The sequence below is a fragment of the Phasianus colchicus genome, chromosome 2 (genome assembly GCF_987193195.1).
Source record: "Phasianus colchicus chromosome 2, bPhaCol1.hap1.1, whole genome shotgun sequence".
Lineage (NCBI taxonomy): Eukaryota > Metazoa > Chordata > Aves > Galliformes > Phasianidae > Phasianus > Phasianus colchicus.
Genome location: NC_143437.1, coordinates 8,789,254 through 8,813,909, shown reverse-complemented (window position 1 = coordinate 8,813,909; position 24,656 = coordinate 8,789,254). Strand labels below are relative to the sequence as shown.

The window sequence follows — 24,656 nt, the reverse complement described above, 5'->3', positions numbered from 1 at the left end:
TAACTTGATTATTTCCTTAATCCTCTGCGTGGTACTCTCTGCAGTCCATTGCTTCATCAATTCAATTTCTGTCACCTCCTCTTAAAAGCAAGCGAAATCTGATAAAAGAGAACAGAACTTTATTTGTGGATGTTGGGATTTTTCAGTGTAATATATTACAGAGATAAGAGCATTAAACTGAGATATTAGTTAAATAACTGCCCAAATGCTTTTTTAGTAAGCCAGGAATCAATCACACGGGCTAAGTGTGGCCCAGGCTTGGTATTAGCATGAGAAATTGTGGTATTTCTAATATACCTATTTCATATTTCAACTACTGCTACATACAAATCCATCCTTCCAGTTCAGTCCTGGAGTCTTGAAATTCTTTACCTTCTTAAAACTGTATTAAGGTCACCTGTGAAGTTGGATAAAGTCCCTGCAGTCAGATGTGCCATCAGGGTCTCTGCTATGACTGACCCCAGCATTCAGTCTGCAGTCTCTGGAGTGGAACTGGATGTTTTACTGCTCTTGGTTTAATCCAGTCACTGCATGAATTTTTGTTCCCTTTTTGTTTACTAGCCTCATGTAGAAGTTGGAAGCAGAGAATGTTTCTGTTGGTTTAGTACCGCATGCTCTGGGTCAGTCTGACTGCTTCAACTTCTAAGTCAGGTGATGTGGAGTTCAGTTTTCAGCAGGCTGAGAGGGCTGTATGGAGACTGATGGCAGATGCACAAATCAAAGCATGAAGTGCTGCATGAAGGTTGGCACCGTGTGGCTGCATGACCAGTGAAGCCACTCGGAGCTTCTCCCTGGCCTGGGGCACTGCTGCAAGGTGGAATGCAATTCTGCAGGTCCCATGTTTAGCAGCCAGCTAGAGATTCAGCCTTGTTTCAGCTGAACATGGCTTTAGTGGAGACCAAACTTCAAATAAAACTTAGAAGGGACGGGCTTGTAATGTATGTAGTAGAAGCTCCTTGAAAATTAGTAGAAGTTGAGCAGCTTTACTATGCAAAGATGGTGCCCATCAGCTGCTGTGTTGCCACCTGTTGTGGACCCAGAGAGCATTTGTTGGTGGGGGTAGTCATTAGGTTTGGCACTATGCACCTTTTGTGAAACAAGCAGCACACTGTTTTTGTTGTGAATGTGTTCTGTTTTCTGAAGGGAAACATGATTGAAGGACCAAGATTTGTAATCTCCACTAGTCTGTTTTTAATAAAAGTCAAAGGTTTTTCCTAATCCTCAAAAGAAAAAGGCGGGGAGGGGTTAGAGTTTCTTTGCAGGATAGCCTTTATACAGCAGAGCAACTGGCTGCTTTGTGTATTAGCCTTGGCTTTGGCATTGCTGGCCATCTGCACTCTTCAGAGCGCTCGGATGTCAGCAGCAGCAAGTAATTTGTTCTTAGAAAACTCAGCAAAAAAGGGAGTTGTAATGAATGTAAGTGCCCACTGCGCTGGCTGACAAAGTGTCTTGTTTTTACAGGCCTTGCCTGGCCAAGCACATTTAGAATTGCTTTGCCAGTTGGCCAGCCCTCCCACTCTTGACAGTGTGCCACACTGCCACTGTAAAGTTCTTTGGAGATCCCTCCAGGTTTGTCGTGATCTCTCCTGAGATCCCAGAATATTTGCATACAGGGCTGTAAGTAAGAAAGGATTCTTATGAGTTTATTTTAATCAGAAAGAGCTGCTGCAGAAGAAAGTACCAGAAGATAGAAAAATTGGAAAACTGGCACGTAATCAATGGTGAAATGCTTGTATTTCACACCCTTCTTTGATGCTTAACCCTTTGAATTCTTTTTTATTCTGTTTTACATACGTGCATATGTATATATACGTCCTCTTTAAAAAGCTTTGGCTGTGTGAGAATTGGTCCAAAACCAAAATGTGCAATAGCAAAGCAAAATTGCTGCCAACTGTTCAACTTAACTTGCTGAATCTCTGAATCTTTTAGTTTTTGAAGGAAGAGTGAAGCTGTGTCATTCCTTTTGAGCAGATTGTATGGTATTTGCCAGCAGCTTATCTTTTTTCACCTTTGTTCACAAACTGAGTTCCCATGTGGTGAGAGACTTCTGTTAATAAATTGGGCAGCATAAGGCATGGGCAGCAGGAGTATGTGATTCGTAGGCAGTTCCCAGTGTAATCTTTTTATCAAGGAGATATTTATCTTCTAATTTGTAGCAAGCTGTGGCTTTCTCTCCTTCTAGAGTCATCTGTCTTGTCCCAGTTAAAACTAGAGAAAAAATCACATTTCTTTCTCCCCAGTTAGCTTTCTCATTACCAAGTTGCTGCTGAAGGATTTGAGTTGCAGCCGCTGGACTTGATTGCCAAGGACAGACTTATATACCAACAAGTACCCAAGCACCGAGGCTAAGGTGTTAAGAGCTCCCTGTACAGCAATGCAACTAATGAACATATGAAATTCTTGGTAAATAAGTGCAAACTCTCATTCCTTCTGCAGGCGTTGTTACTGCTATCAGTTCCTCATCTTGGCAGAACTACCTATGCAATTCTAATTGCTGGCCAAAAAAAAAAAAAAAGGAGAAATTTATGCCCCATTCCAAGGAAGTGAACTAAAACTGTAGGAAGCAAGGCTCTTCTTGCAGACACTGTCTTCTATGTTGTATAGGTTAGGTTTTCAGCAGATGACAGGTGGGTGTTTGCACTGAAAAAGCTCCAACATTTCATCTGTGTTTGCAGGTGGACTTACCTCATTGGTATGCATATGTTAAATGGATTCATCTTACAGGTGCTTCTTAGTACACAGTCTGCTTCACTTTGCTAACATTGATCAAGAGGAAGCCAGTGAATAGAACTGCAGTGAAAATCGTATATAAATCTCAGCTGGAAGTTGCAGGTCAGATGTGTTGTGTTTTTTTTCTTTGCAGCATTATGGACTTAGTTCTCCTGACACTTGTGACTTGTTCTCATTATAGTGCTATCCACTAGTTATGCATTTGCAGAGCTGAAAGTGAAATGCTTGAGTGAATCAATCTCAAATGAAGCTTTTTGGTTACTCACCCTATCTTTTTAATTTTTTCCCAAATTATTTTTAGTCTGGGTCAATTTGCTGAGAGATGAAAATTACAGCAAAATTGAGCTGAAGAAATTGAGAACTTGGCTATGCCACTGAAGAGTGCTTTTATGGTCGCACAGCACTTAAAATACTTGCTAGCACTCTCTTGAATGTGAGAAGTCCTCTGAGCACTTGGGATAGCCTCTTGGTAGTGACAGCCTTTCTTAAAGTGTGTAGATATCTAACAGAAGATGAATATGTGAATGTGAGCTCAGTATCGCAGACTGAATCTGGAGAAGTGCGGGACAGGTATCTGATTTGGAAATAATTTCAAATTGCAATCTCATAAAATTTCAGTAAGAATGGAATCTTGGTATTTCAGGCAGCAGTGTTGGTTTATTTTGTTTCTAGATTCCTTTGTCACATTCACAGAAGTCGTTAATACTAAATAGGACTGAAATGTTTGTCCTATTCTCCAGTTGTTTTCTCTACTGTTTGGTGGGAGATAAGGTGAGCTGAGCCTGCTGGTTTGACTGAGTTGCATGAACTGATACTGAAAGTACAGAAGCAGCAAGAAGGAGAGCTGAGCAGCCCTGTGGGCCTTGACTTAGTCACAGCTTTAACAAATACTTTCTTTTCATTTGCTGTTACAAGTTGATCACTGTGGAAGATTTAATCAACAAAATAGAGTTCCCTGTTTCCTTGCGTTCCTCTTTTCCTTTTTGCTTGTTTTGAAAATACTTCTGGAGCAATGTGTTGAAATGCAACTTTGCCTGTTTTCTCTGAAAGAAAACAGGAGGAGATCCTCGGAGTGCTTCTGGTTAAAGCACTGTCCTGCTTACTGCTTTAGATGTTCAGAGAATGACTACTCTGAGCATCATTCCAAGACCAACTCGTCTTCAATTAGAAGGAGATTCTGATTTGAACTTCTGAAAGACACGAACCAAGCTGTTGATTAAGAAAGCTCTCTAAGCTATGATTTTGCTGACACAACTTTTTTTATTTTCTTTCAAATTGTTGGTTGTAAAACTCTAAGAGATAATCAAACATGCAAATCTGTGATATCTCTTTAGTTCAACTCACTGATGTGTATTCATTATGTTAATAAGACAAGAAAAGCATAATTTAAATTGCATTTGCATGATTTGGTTAACAAATGCTTGAAATATAGTTCCTACAAATGATGCAACTTTTTCAGGATTTCAGTCACCTTGTTTTAATGACAGAAGTGCAGTTTACCCTCACCCTGCCCAACCAGAGAGCCTATGAACTGAATTCTGGTCCTCTTTGTGTGCCTGGTCACATTTCTAGTGATTTAATGGCAGTAAATGGCACCAGGAGAATGTTAGTGAAGTTTATCACGTTGTAATTGGGTGCCTAACAATGTTAGGTGGATCTTGGTAGGCAGATATGGGATGGAAAAAACAAAATTTCCTTGTGCTTAGGTATGGCAGATCTTCACTGGTGCAAATCAGTGATGTTCCCTCTCAGTATCTTGCACTGGCCTAATCAAGTGAGATATTGGCAAATTACTACTGAAATTACAGTAAATTCTCTGACAGCTTCTGAACCTTCATTGAATGTGCCAGACTGCTAGAATAACTATTTCTTTAAGCCTGTGAAGTGATATTTGAATGCTTACAGGCAGTAAACTTCAAGTCAATTGATTTCATTTCTATTGAATCACTCTCAAAAATGGAGCTGTGCTTTAAGTGCTATTATTAAGGGGAAAAAAAGCTGAATTTAATCGTTAAGTATGCCACAGGACTTGAGAAAATTAGTTTGATAATAGCTTTTTTTTTTTTTTTTTTTTAAAGTGTTCAGCCTGGAAGGCAGCATATTAAAAGGAGTCAGCATTGGGGAGGGTCTCCAATGGTTGAGCTACACCAGCTTGGCTTACCTGGTCTGAAGTAATGAGGTGTGACAGTGTGAGAGCAGCGCATCATGCTCAAACCAATAACCTCTTTCAGGAAATTACATTTCTGCTCTAAGCAGTCATTCTGAATTATCTGCAGCTAATTTTAAGCTGCCTGCTTTTATGGAAATGGAGCGCTTACATTTCCACTAAATATCACCATGATGCTTACAGGCTGCTGTAAAGTATGACTGCCTGGGAAAAAGCTGAAGCCTGGTCCAATTTAATTAGGCTGGAACCTCTTTCTGCCTTCAAATATCTTTGTTATCCAGTGAGAACAAACATGATGCTTGACAGAATTGGCTTTTGTGTTACCCGCTGCTGTGAGGACTTGAAGAAGAGCTGTTGTCTTACTGGTGGTGCAGGCACTGGTGCAGCAGTGTCTTCTGGTGTTTCCCTACTGCCCCTTTCCATGATAGCAGAAGATGCTGATTGAATCCAGTAGACTTCTATGTGTACTGAAACATACAGGTGAATTCTGGGTCACTTCGGCTTTCTATGTTGATCCACTCCCTTGTACGAAGAGCATGTGTCTTCATGGACTCCAGAAGAAAGCAAATATTACTGCCTTAGCTGTAGGGCCTGATGTTTGGTGAGGTAAATCCTACCCTTTCAACTGGATAATGATTAGTGGTGGTGGCTAACAGCCACCCTTCTCAGATGAACACTGTGGGCAGAACCCGGTTGCTTAATTCATCTTGGGCCAGATAGGCAGGCTGGTTTCCCAGCCTTTTTTCTAGGAAGCAGAAGAGAGGGGCAGCTCCTACTTAACCCTGGGGGAAGTTTTTGAGTCAGTGTCATTAATCTCTGTTGCTGGGTGACAGCAATCTGGGTTTGGTTTAACTTGTAATTCCTGGGGTAAAATTAATGCAAGATATGAATGAAAGGATAAAGAAAACCTCTTTGAATAGATGGGTGTTTTTCTTAAGCCATACCAAACAAACCTGGACTTCCAGGACGAGAGCAGAGGTACTTACAAGGTTAAGCATGCCAAACACTGTGTGACAGTTATGGTGCTGATAATCAGTAACCCAGGTGTGCTGAAATACTATAATTGTCTGAATATAGTGTGTGACCTAGCTGTTTTGTGTCATAGCACTTTGCTGTGTTAAACACCTTGAGTTGAGCTTGGTGGATGCCAGAGAAAAGCAGATAGCAGGCAGACAGTAACCTCAGCTAAGGACGAGGGTTTGGGCTGCAGTGGACAAACAGATCTGTTTCAAAGACTTTGAGCTTCTATCTCTGGGGGTTAAAGAGAAAGCTTTAGACACTGCTTTTCTTAGTCACTGCATACTGAAACAGCATTTCTGCAGCTAAAGGTGAGCTAATCTCTCTGCAGTGGCAGCTTGCTGTGCAAGGGACTGCAACTCAGATCACGTGGAGAGCAGGAGAATGGTGCTGTGCTCCAGGACTGTGATACAACCTCATCTTTTCAGCCCCTTCTTGTGTACTCCCTGCAGCTCCCACTAGCAGTCCCAGGAGATTATGTTGACCCATATCCTTGCCAAGTTCTTGGGATGGAGGGCTGAGCATTGCAAGTACTTTATACCTGCAAATCCCAAGGGGATGCACTGTCCAGCAGCTCTCCCTCCCCTACCCACTGAAGGACAGGGCTTTCTCATTCAGGCAAAGAGCTGCCAGTAGTGCTTTTCCCTTGTCATCGCACTGCTTTTCCCATCTGACCTATCCACTTTGAATGCAGTTCCTCTGCATGCTCTCACAAAGCCCTTTGCTTGGCTGTGGTTGTGTTTGTTTTCACTCCCACACTGTCACCGTTTCATTCACTGCCCAGAATAATAAGGGGCTTGTTGAAAGAGTGCTGTTAAGTAGCTTGTTGTCTTCATTTGTTCCCTCTTATTATTGAACTTTTTTTTTTCAGTGTACTTTGAATGCAAAATTATTGATTTGTTTTATTTTAATAATGTTTATTAGTGGGGAGGCTCCTAGGTAGGCCATCTAACTATCATAAAAATCCCATAAATACAAATCAATTATGATAGTATTGCAATTCTTATTTCAGAGGTGCAGTCTGAGGACAGAAGATGCAACTACAAAGATTTCCACTGATTTTGGCACTCAGTTTGGAAAAAACTCAAAGTGTGCTTCCAACCGTGGTAGTACAGCCAGAGTACATTTCTGATGGCACACCTGCAGCTGTGACACTGTGTTTGGTGTGATGCTGCTCAGCAGGCTTTCCTGTTAAGACACAGTCCAGTTCTCCTGGTACTGCTGTTTTAACCGTAAAGTCTTGCTTTTTGTCTTCCTGCAGCTTCTCATCTGCCTTGCCCTATGCTTTCCAGCTTCTGCAGTCAATGACCTGGACAGAGCACAGCCTCAGTACACAGCTCTGTTTCATTTCTGGCACACCAAACACCATGGATTAGTGGGATCTGGTTGTCACAGACTATTGCAGTGCATGTGCCAAAGGGCAGAATGTTGTTTAAGGTTGCCTGGCAACTCTAATTCCAGTGTTTTCTGTGTTTTGAGTTAAAAAGAATTTAAGATGCTGTGCTGAAAGTCCTGGCTCTGACTGCCCCTATGTATGCAAGAACCCGTTAGCAAATAAGTTTACCTAATGGTTACATGCAAATAAAGGCAGAACACTTAAGATATTCATGAGCCACCAGAGAAAATATTCCTTGGTTCTTTCAGCCAAAGAAAATCTGAGTTGGAGGTAGAGCAGAGCAAACATCAATGCCTCCGTGTCCAGAACCTGAGAAAGGGCTTTTAGTGCCTCTCTCTTCTTTCCCTGTTGCAATGCAAGTGAAATGACGCTTTTATCTCAAGTGGTTTCCCTAGATACTAGATACTTGTGCTCCCTGTGAGTCTGTGTAATCTACAGCCTCTTCCTCCTAACATCTTTTTTTCCAGATTTGGAAGTGCGAAGCAATAATGCTTCATACATAGGGAAATGTAACCTTGGTTATACTGGATACAGTCTGGACAGTGAAGTGAATCTATGGTTTAAATAAGTAGGTAACCATGGAGAAAAGCAATTACTGATGTAGTAAGATACCTGTAATAGAGTGGTGCATTTTGAAAACTGAGGCTGCCCAGCTGCACCAGAAGTCCACCCTGGACCGATGCTGCCATTCTTTCCTTGGCTAAAATGAGAAAATGATTCTGCCACATTAGAAAGCCAAGCTGGGAGCACACTATAAAGCAATTAGCCTATAGGAATTACTTGGCACAGAACGCTCCAATGTATTCTATTAATAAGCTTTATCAGGCAGGTTTGTGCATTTGAGCTGTATGATTTTGTACATAATGATGCTTAAAGTGAGAATCAGCTTTGTCCTTGGGATTGGTACAAACAAAACCCAGACTTGTTACCCTGAAGGTTTCACTAGCAGCAGTGCTGGGGATGGGCAGAGTGCAGCATTGCATGTTTGCATTGTAAGCAAGCTGCATTTGCCGTGAAGGATGCAAAACGCTCAATTAAAGCGAGACATCGGACTATACAAATGATTTTGCATACTAGGGATCCATGTGGCTGTAAAGCCTGGGAGGAGACAGTTTTTTCTTTCTGATGTTTTTCCCCCTTTGGACTAGTGGATCATGTGGCATTCTCAGCTTAAGCAGGGTGCCATCAAAGGGCTGGATAGATTAACCAGGCTGAGAGAACTGCTGATGTGTGCCTTGGATGAAGTCTTTGTGTGTTTCGTTTAACATTAGCTAACTGGAGGGTCATAATCTTCTTTTAATCTTATTTTACTTCCTTCTGGACTTCATCTGTCATCTGTTAGCAGCCTGTACAAAGGTCTTCCTCTTTTGCCTTCTGCTCTCTAATGAAAAGGACTTATTTGAAGATAAGTTCTGAGGATTGAAGATCAACATGTATGAACAAATGGGTCCATTTATTTAGAGAAGACTAGCTCTGTATGTTGCATGCTGAAATAAATTTATTTTTTTCCCCTTTCCCCAGTGGTAAACATAATTCACAGTACAAGCATTGTTAATGCCAAGTGCCTGCCCAGCATCCTGTTGACACTTGATGGTATTTTTGAGAGAGATGAAGGTTGGGTCAGCAGAGCGGATGGAACATCACTTCTTGTGCTGAAACCAAGCATGTTCTAGTCTGTTTTGCTTAATATCGTGGAGACACATTTTGTCTCTCATTTTGTTCTCCCCTGTTCAATTGCATCTTTATCTCTCAGGCTTGCTATATAGACTTGGCAGGTGCTAGAGACAGACTAAAAAGCAGTAAGTCAGCTGCTGAGTAAAAGATTTGGCCTTTTTGGATCAAAGCAAAGTGCTCTGTGTATGCAGTTTATCCTTCTGGATAAGCAGGACTTGTCACGTGTTTCCAGGGAGGACGTGTGTTTGAATATTGAAGTGGTAGTGTAAAAACCCAAACAGAAAAGGTATGTCTTCTACAATTGTGGACATGCAACATCATTAAAATGTTGTGCACAGGGAGCAATGTGCTGCGTAGTTAGATATGTGTGCTCATGGGAGGAAAATGTTGTACTTTGCAAAGCTGATAAAGTCTGTGTACACTTTGTTTCATATGCAAGCACTTATTTGCATGAAGATTTGGCAGTAGCAGGGCGTCCTGGCTTTTCCTGCTCTTCATTTTGCCTCATCTATTTTCTCATCTCTGAATCTTTCACATCCTTGCAGTGCACTGGCTACTCCTGTAACTCACCTGCTAACAAACAGACACACCTGCTGGCACTCAGACTTTCATCATTTTTGAAAGCCTGCATTTAAGCAGTCAGTAGCTGGTCCCTTTTGGAGGCTGTGCCTCTGCCAGCTTGGTGCACAGGCAGCAACTTGCTGCATGTAGGTGTGCTAGGAGCCAGTTAGCAGCTGCTGGCACCCAGGGAGATTTCCAGGGTGGAGAAGGCTCCAGAGATAGCCAGGGAGCTTCCTGCAGGACTAGAAATCAAGTAATTTCAATGGAAATCCAAGCCATTAGAAAGAAAGGCAGGGATTTGTTTTACTCATGTGATTAGCTGCGTTCCTGTTGATTTATTTTTGTTTCATATCAAAAATGTCACATGTACAATTACTAGCTTCCATGTGGTGCGTAGGTCCCAGCATAGGACCAGGATAGGGATGGCTATTTCTGTGCTGAGCATGGAGCAGGCAGTGTGGCTCTTAACCATTTGCTAGCTCATTATGGAAAGTGCATGTTGCACAGGTGATTGCTGTGGCAGCTCCTACCTGTCACTCCTCTTTTTGTTTGTCTCCTTCCTCATAGGTGTGCAGGGAAATGGAAATCCTTTACTTCTTTTTAGATATGGGAGAGATCAGTCACAGAATCACAGAATGGCCAGGGTTGGAAGGGACCTCAAGGATCATGAATCTCCAACCCCCCTGCCACATGCAGGGCCATCAACCTCCTCATTTAATGCTAGACCAGGTTGCCCAGGGCCCCATCCAGCCTGGCCTTGAACACCTCCAGGGACGGGGCATCCACAACCTCTCTGGGCAGCTGTTCCAGCACCTCACCACTCTCTCTGTAAAGAATTTTCCCCTGACATCCAACCTAAATCTCCCCTCCCTCAACTTAAAACCATTTCCCCTCATCCTGCAGTTATCTACCCTTTCAAAGAGTTGATTCCCAGTCCCACATGCCGTGCTTGTGAGCAGCCAGCCTCATTATTCAGATACCGCTGTGGGGTGTATTTGTGAATCATAGAATGGCTTGGGTTGGAAGGGACTGTAACTATCATCTAGTTCCAACCCAATCTGCCAAAGGTTCTATTTCTCTTCCAGCACATTTTATATTTTTTCTTGTTGCAGCTGGCTTAAACCTAGGGAATGTTGTATTTAAAAGGTGGGAAGTACAAATTACTTATAACTTGCATCACCCTAAACTGTTTTGTCCCTGTGGACTTTGAAGCCTATGGTCTTCATGAGGTTTTCGGGGTGCTAAAGGAAATCGCGATATTTCTTCCCCAGTTTGCAGGATCTTTTCTCTTGCAGGAAGGAATGTTTTTCTTTGGGCACTTGTTTTCTTCCAGGCAAAGAATCAGAATCCAAAAGCAAGCCTCAGAGCTTGTCTTGTCTGAAACTCCTACAGATTCCTGGGTTGCTGTCACTGCGGCAGCACTGCAGTCAGGTACCATGGTGATCTTAAGCACTGCCACATCACCTGCATGTGTTTGTCAAATCATTTCTGCTACATTGCTTTGATGATTAAACAACAAACATGTATAATTCCCACTGCAATGTCATGCTACTTACCTTATAAGAAATCCATCTTTAATGGTTTGCTTACTGCATGTCAACATCTTTTTGACATATTTTTACTGCTCTAGCTTAAAGGGGATAGGAATCTGCCTGTGTAAAAGTATTCTCACTGAGACACCAGTGGGCCCTTTTTTTAGGAATTTGTTTCAACAGCATACTGGTACGGAACTCTTTCCTACTTCTACTTTGAAAGTAAAGATAGTAAATGGCACAGTATTGTCCCAACTTCACCATTTTCCTACTTGTTCAGGAAGTAATTCCTGATGGTCTTGTTCTGAAAACCGAAACAGTATTTCCTAAAAAACAGCAAAATCTGTTGTGTTTGGACCTTAAAGTCATGACAACAGCCATGAGAGCAGAGCTGCTTCAGAACTGGGTTTAAACTTCCCTCTGGGCAGCTGGGACTTCCTAATAGCAGCACCACAGCTGAATGAGGGTTCAGTCCTCAGTTCCCCTCTCTGCACCTTTCCCAGTAAGCCATTTGCTTGTTTCATAAAGAGAATTTTCTGCCAGATACTGGGCAAAATCTGCTCACAGAAGTCCCCAGTGATTCCTGGAGTTGGCAAAGGGAACGATGACTTGTATGAGGCTCTGGGGCTGGAGCTGGCAGAGGCTTGCTTGTGTTTGTGGAGAATTTTTTGGAAAGGGGAAAAGGCCTCTGTCTGGCTGCCTTGTGTGGCTCAGGGAGCTCTTGCTGGGAGTTTGCTATTTGCTGGCTGTGATGGCCCTGGGTCAGCAACCACATGGGTTGGGTGGCCCTCATGGATCCAGCAGCCTTGTCATGACTTCCTCCTGAACTGAAACACACATTGGTTTCAGCAATCACAATAAGCTAAGAATTTATTTGGAGGCTGTTAAGTTTGGTAAACTCAACTAACAACTTAATGGGAACATTAACTGTATGAGCATATTGTAATACCATAATTATTTTGCTTCTGTATCATGGGTCATATAAGGGCCAAGAGGCAAGAAGCATTATGAACTGACTGCATACTAGGAAGTCTCGTGGGGGGGAAAGGGGAGAAACCACCAAATAAAATTCAGTTGAGTGTGATAGCCTTCTCCTGGGATGATGCAAAGGACATAAGCATTGAAATGCAGAAAATCAGATTCATCTGTGTTTATATAGCTCATCATGTTGGCCTGACAAGGACTGATTTTCAGTATGTGAAGAAAAAAAGATCTTTTGAATTGGAGGGAAGTTACTTGTTTCTAATCTCAGGATTTAAGATTTAATTTTTTATTTTTTTTTCCCCCCACTCCTTCAAAAAGAAAGCCCAGGCATGTCACCGTGGGTTTGAGGAAGGTAATTCTATTGAATTTCAACAGAAAGGACTCTCTTTCATCATGGTTTTATGAGGAGCTTGAAAGAGGGAAGCTAAGTCATATTGGCAGTAATTAGACTTATAACTTAAGAGTGATCTAAAAAAAAAAATCAGCTGCTACAAATACATGGAACAGATTGAACATAGGAACACATGAAAGACATGGAGTGCTGTGCTTTTACTGTTCCTCAGTGGCAGTGTGTGAGGTCATGAGCTTGTTCCAGGGCTGATGTCACACCAGGGCCATGGGAGGAAGGCCTCTGCATTGCATTCAGTGACACAACGGTGCTAAACACAACACGAGGAATGGAGCATGCCAGATATCAAGTGGTGGAACGGGTGCCAGCTTCATGGCAGGACAGTCTCACGTGGAGTGATACGGTGGTGTTTGCAGCCCTCCCCATCCACCCCTCCTGTGCCAGAACACAGCGCTTGCCTGGGCCAGGTTTCAGTTAAAGCTCTGTCTGTAAGCCTGTCCTCGCTCTTCCTCACAGTGCTCCAGCTGATAAATGACAAGTGCATGGTACTGCTGGCTTGTGTTTCACTAAGGGCGTAGCTGCATTCTGGCAATATCAGTTGAGCAAAGAGCTGTTTCTGTAATAGAAATTTTGAAAACGTTGCACTGATGTGTTTGCTTTCAAGAGGACTTTCATTCTCACTTCTCTGTGTGATGCTTGATCTTCCCCAGGCTGGTCTCACCACACTGCATGTCTCTTTCCTGTTGCCAAGGACTTGCACTGTTGTCTGAAAATGTGACTTACAGTGAATTGAATGGAGATGCTTGGATTTTTATTTGTTTCCCTTGGCTGAAGGACGGGATTTGTTCATTTTTCTCCACATTTTGGAGCCTAGTGCATGGCACAGAGAGCACTTCCTTGGTGCTGCTACCACGCACCTGTATGTCCTTGGAGATGACCACTGGTTATCCCCTCCTGTCCCATCTCCCCCCAGACACACCAGTACTCATGTTTCCTATGGCAGCATTTCCCCACTGCTCCTCAGAGGGTCACACTGCGTATGTCATCTGTTTGCTAGCAGTAGCAAGAGTCTAGAAAAAAAGGCTGTGCTCTGAAAGGAGCTTTTAGTGAGGTGTTTCTTTGTGTTCTCTCACTGATGCTGCAGGAGCTGTGCCTGTAACATCATCCTTAAATAAAGGCAGGGTGTTTGCCCATTGTTGCCCCTGGTGCTGGAGGAGCCTCGTTTCTTTCCATCAGTGTGTCTTTTACATTTGACTGCTCGGAAAGGTTTTAGAACAAGATGGAAATTCACGATGAGTGCAATTTTGTGATAAAGGTTGCACATTTATAGTAATACAAATAATGGAAAAATACTTTTCTGTTTATTGGAGGGGAAAAGAAAAGAGCTGGCTGAAGAATATGTCCCTTTAACGTTCTAAAAGAAACAAAATCTTCACACAAAAGCCAATCCCTACTTGCCAACAAAATATTGCTGTACGTCTCCAAGTAGTTTTCTAAACTTGCAACCAGGGATGTGAATACTTCTGCGAAAACAATTAAGGCTCTTTAATTCTTTTTGTTTCTCTTTATTTCTTCTGCACGAGAATGTTATGTCCCTATTTACCTTTAGTACTTATCTTTGTCTTAAAGCATGGAATAATTTATACTGAATACTGTATCAAGATTTTAACAGCGAATGCTTGTTAAGTAAGTTAACCTGCGTTGTCATGCTATGCATGTATTTGCATGGCCAAAAAAAAAACCACCCCAAACCTACCGGAAAAAGGCGGTGAGGTAATGGGGGATTGCTGAGCAGCACGGCCCTGCGTGGTGAGCAAAGCAAATTCTTGGCATTTGGCACTGGGACAGGAGGGAATTACAGCCTGCTGGTGGGATCACTGCTGGCTATGGCTTAAAGCTTTGCTTTTTGTCTCTGCTCTTCCCAGCACGCCCAAAGCTTTGCTTTCTGTGGTGTGTCTGAAGGACAACTGACAAGTAAGGTTACATTCTTTCAGGACAAGTTCATTGTATTTGACCTGGAAAAAAAAGTCTCTGCTTATCTCTAAAGTTTTAAATAAAATGCTTTAAATAAAAGCTGAAGGAAAACAATAAAGGAGGCAGTGCTATTTCTGTCATTTGATGTTCTGCCTATTGTCACACATGCTGTAATTTGTTTGTTTCTCGTGCAGCTGAAGAACATTAGTTTAACGCTCAGGGCAAAGCGTTATGCAGGGTGATTTTGTGTACGTATTCATTGTGAATACATGGGTGTGCATAAAGTCTGGGAGGTGGAAAAGTGCTTTCCCCAGTCCTGGCCGTGTGTGGTTGTGGGTCAGACACCCACCTCTTCTCTGCTTTCTTTATAGCAAGGGAAGAGGCGTTTTCCTGCAGAGCTCGGCCACGTTCCTGCTGTTCCATCTTCAGGTGCCTCATGAAGGAAGAGCAGCAGTAAAGAGGATCTGCACTGGAACAGTGCCTCTTTTCTTTGTGGTATTTAAATTTAGTGCCTTTTGGCTTTGCTACGCTAAGAACATAGGCCTAATCTCTGAAACCTAGCTTGCCTTACGGTGACCTGCATAAATCAAGTATTCATCTTGTTCACAAGGAAAGGAAAGGGCCTTCTATTGTGTTCTTGGCTCTGAACTGAAGTCCTTGTTCCAGTGCTTGATTATAAAGTCGCATCACCCAAGAAAGGCATTTTTGTCAAGCACGGAGCAGGAAAGGCTCAGCCCTGGCAAGCAGCACAGCCCTGCCAGCCAGGCAGCAGCTGGGCACGCTTGGTGCTCAGTGTGTGCCTTCAGGTTTAGGGTGGTGCCTGACAGGGGCAATTCCCAGCATTGTCCTCCAGACTCAGCCATCACAGTGCTGATGCACGTGTTGGTTTACAGACTGCTTCTTGGAAAATGTTTTGGTGCTGGGTGTATTTGTGCAGGTAGAGGGCTTGTTTTTACCAGTGCTTCCTTTGCTCTTGGATAACTAGTGCTGTTTGTGCAGTTAGTGGTTGCAGGCAGTGTTGGGGAGTCTTCCTTAGGCTGCAGGGTTGCATAGAGATGCAGTGAGATTTGCACAGCTCCGGGTTACGTAAAGGTGGAAGTGACCTTCTTGTTCATTGGAGTTCACACACCAATACTAAATAATATCCCTAAACAGTACTGAAACCTTCCAGGTTTTATAAAACTTCACCTAGGCACAGCAGTGCTCTAAAATGGGTTGAAAAGGACCATAAAGATCACCTAGTTTCAACCATCCTGCTATGTGCAGGGTCACCAACCATCAGACCAGGCTGCCCAGAGCCACATCCAGCCTGGCCTCGAATGCCTCCAGGGATGGGGCATCCACAACCTCCTTGGGCAGAAGTTGGGTCAGAAGTGAGAAGAGAGACCCAGAGCATCACTGTGAGAAATCTCAGGAGAATTTTGTCTTCAGCAAGTGGGAGATGGAGCCCCAGGAGATGAGCTGTAGCAACGGCACTGGATGTGCTCTGTTGTCCCGTTGCAGTTGCATACCCCTCCTGCTGTTACCCAGAGAAGTTGTGGATGCGGTAACCTCTTGTCTCTTAGAAATCTTCAAGAAGACTGCAGCCTCTGTCCTTCATTGGTGTTCTTTTTTCTGGTTCTGCTGGGTTGACATCTCTCATGTATGTTCTTGCACTGCTGCTTAATGTTCAAAGATACCGTGTGTTCTAAAGCTGTGTTTTCTTTCTGTCCTGGGGTGGTTGCTCCTGTGTATTATAAACAACAGAAGAGCAACTGGAGGTCAGATAGACTTTCTCATACCCTATTCAGTCATTTGTGTGTGTTTAGATTTTCATTCTTGTGTTGAGAAAGTGAAGTTTTGGACATACCTCCTTCAAAAAATGCATCTGACAACTGTTTGGGAAAGTTTGTGTCACAGTAGTCAGTGACAAGCATTAAAAATAAAGATTACAAATTATTTTTAGCTCTTGATGTTTCTTCCAAGTCCTGGATAGCTTGCTCAGTGACAGCACAGCACTGGGATCTGAGCATCACACTGGTTTCAGTCCTGTGTGTGGGGGCTGCACTCCCCAGACAGACCCTGTGGGCAGCAAGCATCCCTGCATGCCCAGTCTGATGGGATACGTGTCACAGGGCTATGGGCTTTGCTTTCAGGAGTGGGTTGGAATACATTTGGTGACTTCCTGTGCTTTCCAGTGTTTTTGGTTTCTTGTGGCATCCCAGCCACAATTCTGGATGTCTCAGAAATTCTTCCTCACTTGTATTATTCTCTTGGAAACATGCTATCAGCCAGATGAGCCTCATTTTTACTTGCCTTCAGTGAACAGCGTGAAAAGAGCATTAATTTCATCTCTTCTTACAGCCAAAGAGATCCAAGGTGCTACATCACTCTGACCACTGGCTTCAGCAGAGCTTTGATGGAGTTGCTGGCTTAGTTGTATCCTCCAACACATACACTGAGTGTGCTCACTACTGCTGGGCCTTGGTACCTGCATGGCTCTGTGTGAGCTTGATTGGGTGCAACACAAACCAGTACTGAAGTTGTAGGATGCTTCTGTGAACAGAAAGCACTTGCAGCTAAGTATCCTGTGTATAGTTTGGATCCAGCAAAAGCTGTATTTTATGAAATCATCAACTTTTTAAAGAGAAAATTATGACTTTGGCATTCACACATTTTTTTGTATGCTTGGAATGAAAGTAACTATTTCTAAGAATTTGCTTTATTACTTTATAGAGAAACCTATAGAATGCCGAAGTCTTTAATGATTACGGTTAGTCAGGAAATTTGAAATTCGTTACAAAGGTAGAAAAATATTCCAGTGGTTGATGCTGATTTTATTACCAAGCTTTGCAGCAACAATATTTTTTTATCCCTTCAAGTGATACTTAAAATTGTTTGTGAGTATCCCCTGTCTTTAAGGAAGGAGACACTGGTGTGCTCAGTGTTTATCCAGCTGCCTTCCCACTGCTCTCGTGAGCTCTTAAACTATATGCAAATAGCCACTTATACTTCATTTTACATCATTTTAATTGGAAGTGTTTCTTCTTTCTCTGTAATTCTCTGCCTTCAGGTATTGGCTGTTCTCCCAGTTTTCAGGCTCTTTCTGGAGAGGTTGAATGGCTTGTTCCTTGCTTGCAGGGATGAATTAAAAACACTGCAATAAATTCATGTTAAGAATCTTCTGTTAACAATTTCTATTTCTGACTGTGTAGTAGGTGGAAACTCATTGTGTACACAAAGAGTATTTCTCACTGGTGTCGTCCAATAAAAGCAGTAGCTTTGGGGCCAAAATAAGCAAGTCTTGGAACTTGGAGGTGAAGTTTTGTCAACAAATGAGCTGTTTTAAAATAGTGCAACAGATGGACACAGTAGGCTGGCAATCTGCAAATTGAGGTTGATTTCCAGGATTTTAAGGGCTGGGATATCTTTTCTGGGTGAGATGCTCAAATCCTACCATGACACTGGCCCTGCAGGAATCATACACTTTTAACAAAGGTTCCCATGGCATGTTTGGTGTAAATAGAGCATCAGATTTTATTGCCAGGAAATATCCTGGTGGTAGCGGAGGGAGTCTTTGAAACATGGAAATTTATGTGGGCATTGAACAATACTCAGGATAAATGCAGGTTGTTCAAGTGTGGATGTTTTTATGAAAAGCCTTCTGAAAAGGTGCTCTCTTCTCATGCGTTTCTTCTCTATTTTTCACAGCCTCTATTACTTACATATTTGCAATCTGGGCTTTGTTCTGGAGTTTATTAATGATGCTAACTTCACAAACAATACCTGTAATCACAGAATCATTATGGTTGGAAGGACCACTGAGATCATCAAGTTCAACAACCAACCCACCCTCACCATGCCCAGTGACCACAGCCCTCAGTGCTGCATCTCCATGGTTCTTGGAAACCTCCAGGGGCAATGACTCCACCACCTCCCTGCTGTGAAGGCCTTCAGTGTGAACACCTGATAACCCATGAACAGGAGCTGAGGTTGAACTTGGGTTAGGATTGCTCAGTTCTGCTGGCTGCTGTGTGTCCTCCAGCCCTTTAGGGTGCTGGGTGGGCTGACTGACCATTGCTGGCATCCCCTTTGGAAGCTTCTTAGCTCTGGCTCTTGCACTGCTCCCAGCTGTACCTGTGCTAGGAGCCCTGATAGTTTTCACAAATATAAAACTGCTATTTTTGTTTCCAATTCCTTTGGCAAGCATGAAGTTTTGAGAATAATGAGGGAGCAATGCTTATTAAACTGGATAATTTGTTTTGGTCAAAACTCTCTTAAGGGCAGGCTATTTTTAGAGCTGATCTGAGGCACAACTTAACAGAGGTGTTCTGAAGCTTGCTCAGACAGCAGTATGGATTGTTTTACCAGCAAATGTGAAGGGCTTTGTTTTGTTCCTTGCAATTTGTGTTTAAATGCTCTACTGGTGTCCTTGTGGATTGTGGCTGTGATGAGACACAGGATGTCGGTATTCAGGGAAGCTACTGAGGGAAATGTATTCTGCACCAAGGAAGCAGAATTGAGAGGGCTGGGGAGATGTGTCCTGCCCTTTTTCACATTTACTGCCCAAAATAACTTTGTTTTTCATGTTTCAGAATATTGATTGGTTTATAGAATTTGTTAATAATGCAGTAGGTCATCTGTTTAAAAATGTGAATGAATAAACATAATGCAGTTGCAAAATCAGCCCTAATTAATACAGTAAACCTTTTATTAGCGAATTCCACAGACCCCTGCTTCTTAAATTTTTAAAAACAGATATTTAGATAGGTATAAATATATAAAGCTGTACAGAGGCTGCAGCTCTCCGATCATACTAAGCTCATTTCATACGTACAGAAAGTCAAGAAGGCTGCAGCCAAGGGGAGGGCCAAACCCCAGTAGAAGCCCCAGTAGGCTGCAGCCCGAAGGCTGTCCTCAAATGAACCTGTGGTTTTCTCTTCTTTTCTCTTACACACTCATTAACCCGTTTTGCTGAGATTGCCAGACTTTATGGTTCATGGTGAGCTCACTGGCAGCGTCTTGAAAGCTAGTGCATTGGGTGCTGCATTGATTATAGCATGGAGTGCCTCTCTCTGTTAGTCATTAACCTGCTAAACTGTCCAAGATCTACAAGTAATGAGTGTACTCTTGCAGTGTTTTTGGTTTTGTTTTTTTTTCTTGAGAAAAAAAGTACTGGTTGCTAATTCAAGGTGATAAGAAAAACAGGCCTTAAGAGCTTCAAAACTTCTTGTTCATGAAGCCTTCAAATAGGAGTGAAATGCATTGGAGCAAGGCACTACACATCAGCTTAGGCGTTACACTGGCACTTGCTTACTCTATAGAGAACATGCAAGTCTCAAATTAATCAAGATTACTGGAAGTAATAGTAGAAGTTTGTAATCTCAGTAATCTCAGGTTTGCATTTAGTTTATTTTTCTTCTCTTTTTTTTTTTTTTTCCTGCTTCTAATGAATTTGGAAAGTGCACTTGGATTAGAGGTCTAATTTCAAAAGCACTCACTGTAAAAAAACCCTATAAAGCAAGAGAAAACTCTTCATAAGGTCAGAAGCCTTCTTCATGAAGTTTGATGCCCCCACCAGGAAGTATGCATGGTTAAGAAAAACAAAAGTCAAATATAAATGAAAGGGACTTAAAATTCCTCCAGGCTTTTGGAGGCAGTTCTTGGATGCAATTTTTCATCCATACGTTTGAGGATCAGAAAGATTCCTTGGCCTAAACCTTGGGTCTTTCACATCTCTTCACCTTCCTCCAAGTTTTCAGATGCAAAGGCTGTTTTGCAGCTATGAAAATTAATCCATGCCTGAAGTTGTCCATTAGCTGCTGTTTGTCAGCTTGTGTTGCCCCTCGCTAAATTGTGACTTAGGAACGAGTCCAGTCTTTGTCATCTGGTGAAGACCATTGATTTGTGCAGTTCCTCCTTGCTTCCTGAAGTTCCTAAAGGAATTTGTGGCTTTGTTCTTAATGGAAATCAATCTGATTTGATAGTTGTCATCATTAATGGATGATGAATACATATAAAATTAATATAAAACTCACTCTGAAGGAAAAATACGAGTGTTGCAAAAACTTTTATGCTAACATTCATTCATTGCCAATTGCAAATAGCATCTCTACTTTCTCATCAGCTCATCTCAAACATTTAATGTTCTTTCTTTTACAGAGTGGCAACCACAGTAACGTTTTTGGAAGCTAGATTATAGTTCAGAGCAGATTGATCGTGGTGAAATCCGTTTACATTCCAGTTTCCTTTGAAGCTTATGTAACAGGTTTGCAATCTTAGCCAAACTGTTCTCACACCAAATGCATTACAGCATTATGTAACGGAGTGTGATGCTGTGCGTAAATTTTTTAAAGCAGGAGCTGGATAATCCATGACCAGAACAGTAAGGGCATTAGAATAGAATGGAAGATGACGGACTGCTAGTGGATTACTAAATTTCTGATTTTGAAAGCCTAAAGGTTTGCCCTTTGGACTGACATCTGTTTCAAATAACTGAACTGGTTCAGACATTAAATCCAAAGCTTAATGGGAATTTCCTTGTTGTTTTAGTTCCCAAATGATTGCTGTACTCACATTATCAAGATTGGGATGTTTATTGTCTTCTGCAGTACGTATGAATACTGCAGAATATCAAATTCTGGAGATAAAGTTTATCCTTAATTATACAATTAAAATATACCTATGCCCTACTCTTCTCTTCCTGGGGTTACTGGGGTGCAGTGTATGTGCTTCTTGTCTGTGCTTTTCCTAAGAGTTGCACACACTTGCCTTGAGCATGTTGGGTTAATCGAGAGGAATCTTCCAGGCAGCAGCTGAACCCTTTGGAGGTCTCATACACAGGTTGCTCCAAAGCAAAAGTGTGAGGTTGGTTTTCTTAGTTTTCTCTCATCTCTTGCATTTGCTGTAGGGATTCCAGGATAAAACCCATTCCATTAGGCATGCTGATAACATTTCTCTTCTCTAGCTACCCAACTGCTAATGGAAAGCAACAAGGGAAGATTAAGAGGAAGAAAGAACTTCTTTTCTTTTTCATTATAAGTGCCGTTCTTTTCTGTTTGGCTTTTCTTTCTGCTGTCATTGCTGTAATCCCACAGCTGTCATGGTAGGAGTAAGTGCTACATTACAATGTAAAAATTATAGACGTTTTCCTGGTTTCTTAAGTATTTCAGTGGGAGCTCTGCATGGCTGAGAGATGGGTGGGAGAAATTCTGGGGAGGAAAAGGGAAGAAATCTCAAATCTGAGTCAGTGCAAAACATGTACCCAAGGCTTTCCTAAGGAAGGAGTAATATAAGCAGAATGGCAGATGATGTTTATCACCTGCAGTTCTGGGCAGGTGAGGAAATGATGCATTAATGAAAACATATATGGGAGGGAAGCTTGTGGTATTGATGATGTGGAGAATGAAGTGGTAAATGGGAAGCTGAATTTCTTGCATGCAGCCTGGGAGGTGAGGTAGAGGAGAACCTACAGAATACAGCTTTGGGTTGGGGTAAGAATGAGGAGGAATAAGAAAGAAGCACAAATCCATAGGCTTGACCAAGCAGTTCAGTCGCTTAAGTGGTGTTAGGAACACCTGGCACATGGGAATGAATGAAGCAAGACAGGGTGGCTAAGCAAATGCCCAAGGCAGTACTTGCTCTCTTCTTTCATTTTTTCCCATTCTGAGCTGTTTTTGTGATCTGAAGTGTTGGATTTAATCCTCAACCAGCTACTTAGTTAAACTCAATTCTAGATTGCAAAGCAAAGTGTGATGTTTAAGTCAAGAGAAAGAACAGTGAGCAGCTCTTCTGATGCTCCATTATGTATTTATAAGGTTTTTGGGCTTTTAACACTGGCATTAGAGCTGTTGCTTGCTGTTAGAAAATGTCAGCAATTGTGCAGTCATTACCTCAATGTAAAGAAGTTACTGAGGTTAGTGTTTCAAATATGAATCAAATCTACCATATTAAAATGATTGTTTGGGGGGCAGACTCTCTTCTGTGAAAAGGAGATGCAAAACTCAGCTCTACAGAGGGTGCTTTTTTTCCTTCTTGTATGGCTGCAAATTGCATTTCTGGCTGTCAGTGGAAGTCCCAGAATACCTGCTCTGAAACATATGAAGACAAGCAGTCAAGGAGAGGATTTGTGTAGACCACAGGCTAAGCTCAAGGCTCAGCCTAAGCTGGCTCAGCCTAAGCTATAAGAAAGAATGAGACAGATTCTTTAGCAGAGTCTGTTGTGACAGGACAAAGGGAAATGGTTTCAAACCAGGGATTTAGACTGGATATAAGGAAAAAACATTATACACTAAGGGTGGTGAGGCACTGGCACAGGTTGTCCAGAGTGATGGTGGATGTTCTGTCCCTGGAGACACTCACGACCAGGCTGGATGAGGCTCTGAGCACTGTAGGTGTCCCTGGTCATTGCCAAGGGTTTGGACTAGATGGCCTTTACAGGTGCCTTTCAACTCAAATGATTCTATGAAATGGCAAATTAGGAAGTACGTTTAGGGAATAGTATCCCATAGGCTGCACAGACCAGATTCCCCAACCCTCCTTGGAGGAATAAACCAAAACTTTTCATTAAGTAAATTCAGACCTGCGTCAGCAGCTGTGCTTCTTGCTGGCTTTGTTTGGGAGCTGTCAGCTGTTGGTGTGTGTTTCTGTTTGCACTAAGGTCTGTATAACAGAGTGTCTCTACAATCAGTGAGGGAATGAGAGGGTAGTGATGTAAATGAAGCTCCAAATATACATGTTAAAGCTGCTTTTCTGGCCATTTTACCTAATAGCAATAAATCACATTGAGCAGGGTGCATCACGTGTCACTGTGGATACAGATGTTCTGAGACAGAAGGACTTCAGACAGGGCTCCTGGCACTCAAGACCCAGGTACCAGGGTCCTTTTGCTCCTGAAGGAGGGCAAACTGTAAACTGTAGTGGGTGAGGCTGTGGAGACCAAAACATAAATGCTGGCTCTTTGTTATAGTCAGGTAAAAGGGTGATAGGTGGAGAAAAGTATCATGTTTTGTTATTTAATGACAAGAAATGACCTCAGTTCTGTTTCTGGTAATACACTATCCTCTAAATGTTTGTCTGGAAAAAGTCTTACCCTGGTTTTAAACACTAGATCTTTTCTAATTACAACTTATTTCTTTGTTTTTCCAAGTAACTATTACTCTTTAGCTATTATTTGTAGCTACCGGAGTCTCTTCTTGTTTTTTTAAAAAAAGTATGTAGCTTGAGGTTTAACTCAATTAGGCCAGTAAATAAGAATTGTTTTTCAGTTTCCTTCCTTTCATCCTTTGTGTCAACAGCTTCTGAAAGGGATCTACATTTTTATTGCCCTGTACTGATGAAAATGTCTCAAGGTATTATACCCATTACAAAGGGTGAGCGATGGTCTAGATGGCCTTTATTGTCTTTATCTTGTTCATGAATGATTCAAAGAATAGTATCCAGTTCCTAGAAGCTTTAGGGCTTCATTTTTAACTTAGACTGATTGTTTACTTGAATAATAAGTGATGATAACTTCAGTGCAGTCCTGAGGCACCCAGATCATTAATGGCTCACCATAAGTTTAGCAACAGTTACAAATACGCTTCCCCGCAATTTTTAAAAGTCCACATCATTTTGCTCAAAAGAATGTATCACTTACTGTAGGAATAAGTGGAGATGTTGCACTTGCTTAAAATTTCCTATTAATAACCATTTTGAGAAACACAGTCCCAGGCATCCAGAAACAAGTAATAAAAAAGGAATTGCACTGCAAGACTGGGCCACGTGGAAAATGAGCTTTTTTTTATCTGTCCCATGAAAGAGTGATGGACAGTGACCCCATAGCCTCTTCTGCACAGGGTGATAAACTGTACTGCACAAATACAGCTCTATGGTTTTCAGATTTTCTGCAGTGGTCACACTTCGTTTAGTCCCTTACAGGATCACTGACTCTTTTGGAAGGGTGTTGGAGATTTCATCACATGCATTCTTCAGGAGCAGCCCTGGAGAACCATTGGAGGAGGAAGGACTGTAATTCTCCCTGGTTAGTTAACGTGTAGGAAAAGCTTCCAGCAAGGGAAATCATTCATTGCTTCCCTCAAACTGCAACCAGACAGATTTGTTCTCACCACTACTTCATTTCTCTCTCTTGGGAGGAAGTTCTGTAGGGCCTTGTGCTGCCTGAACTTCACATGCAGTCCTAATATTGCTCAAGATTTACTGCTGGGTCTCCTTCTGCTAGGGGTGCAGGCTGCAAAGAGTGATGTCTGCTCATCTCCCAGTCCCGCCTTCCATGCCATGGGGCATTGGGTGCCT

The 24,656-nt window shown here is 42.2% G+C and overlaps 1 protein-coding gene across 2 annotated transcripts in view; it reads left to right on the top strand.

The window, feature by feature from the left end:
• The window catches only part of COMMD1 (copper metabolism domain containing 1), a 71,555-nt gene that overhangs the window by 25,255 nt on the left and 21,644 nt on the right, over window positions 1-24,656 (top strand). The window lies entirely within an intron of this gene.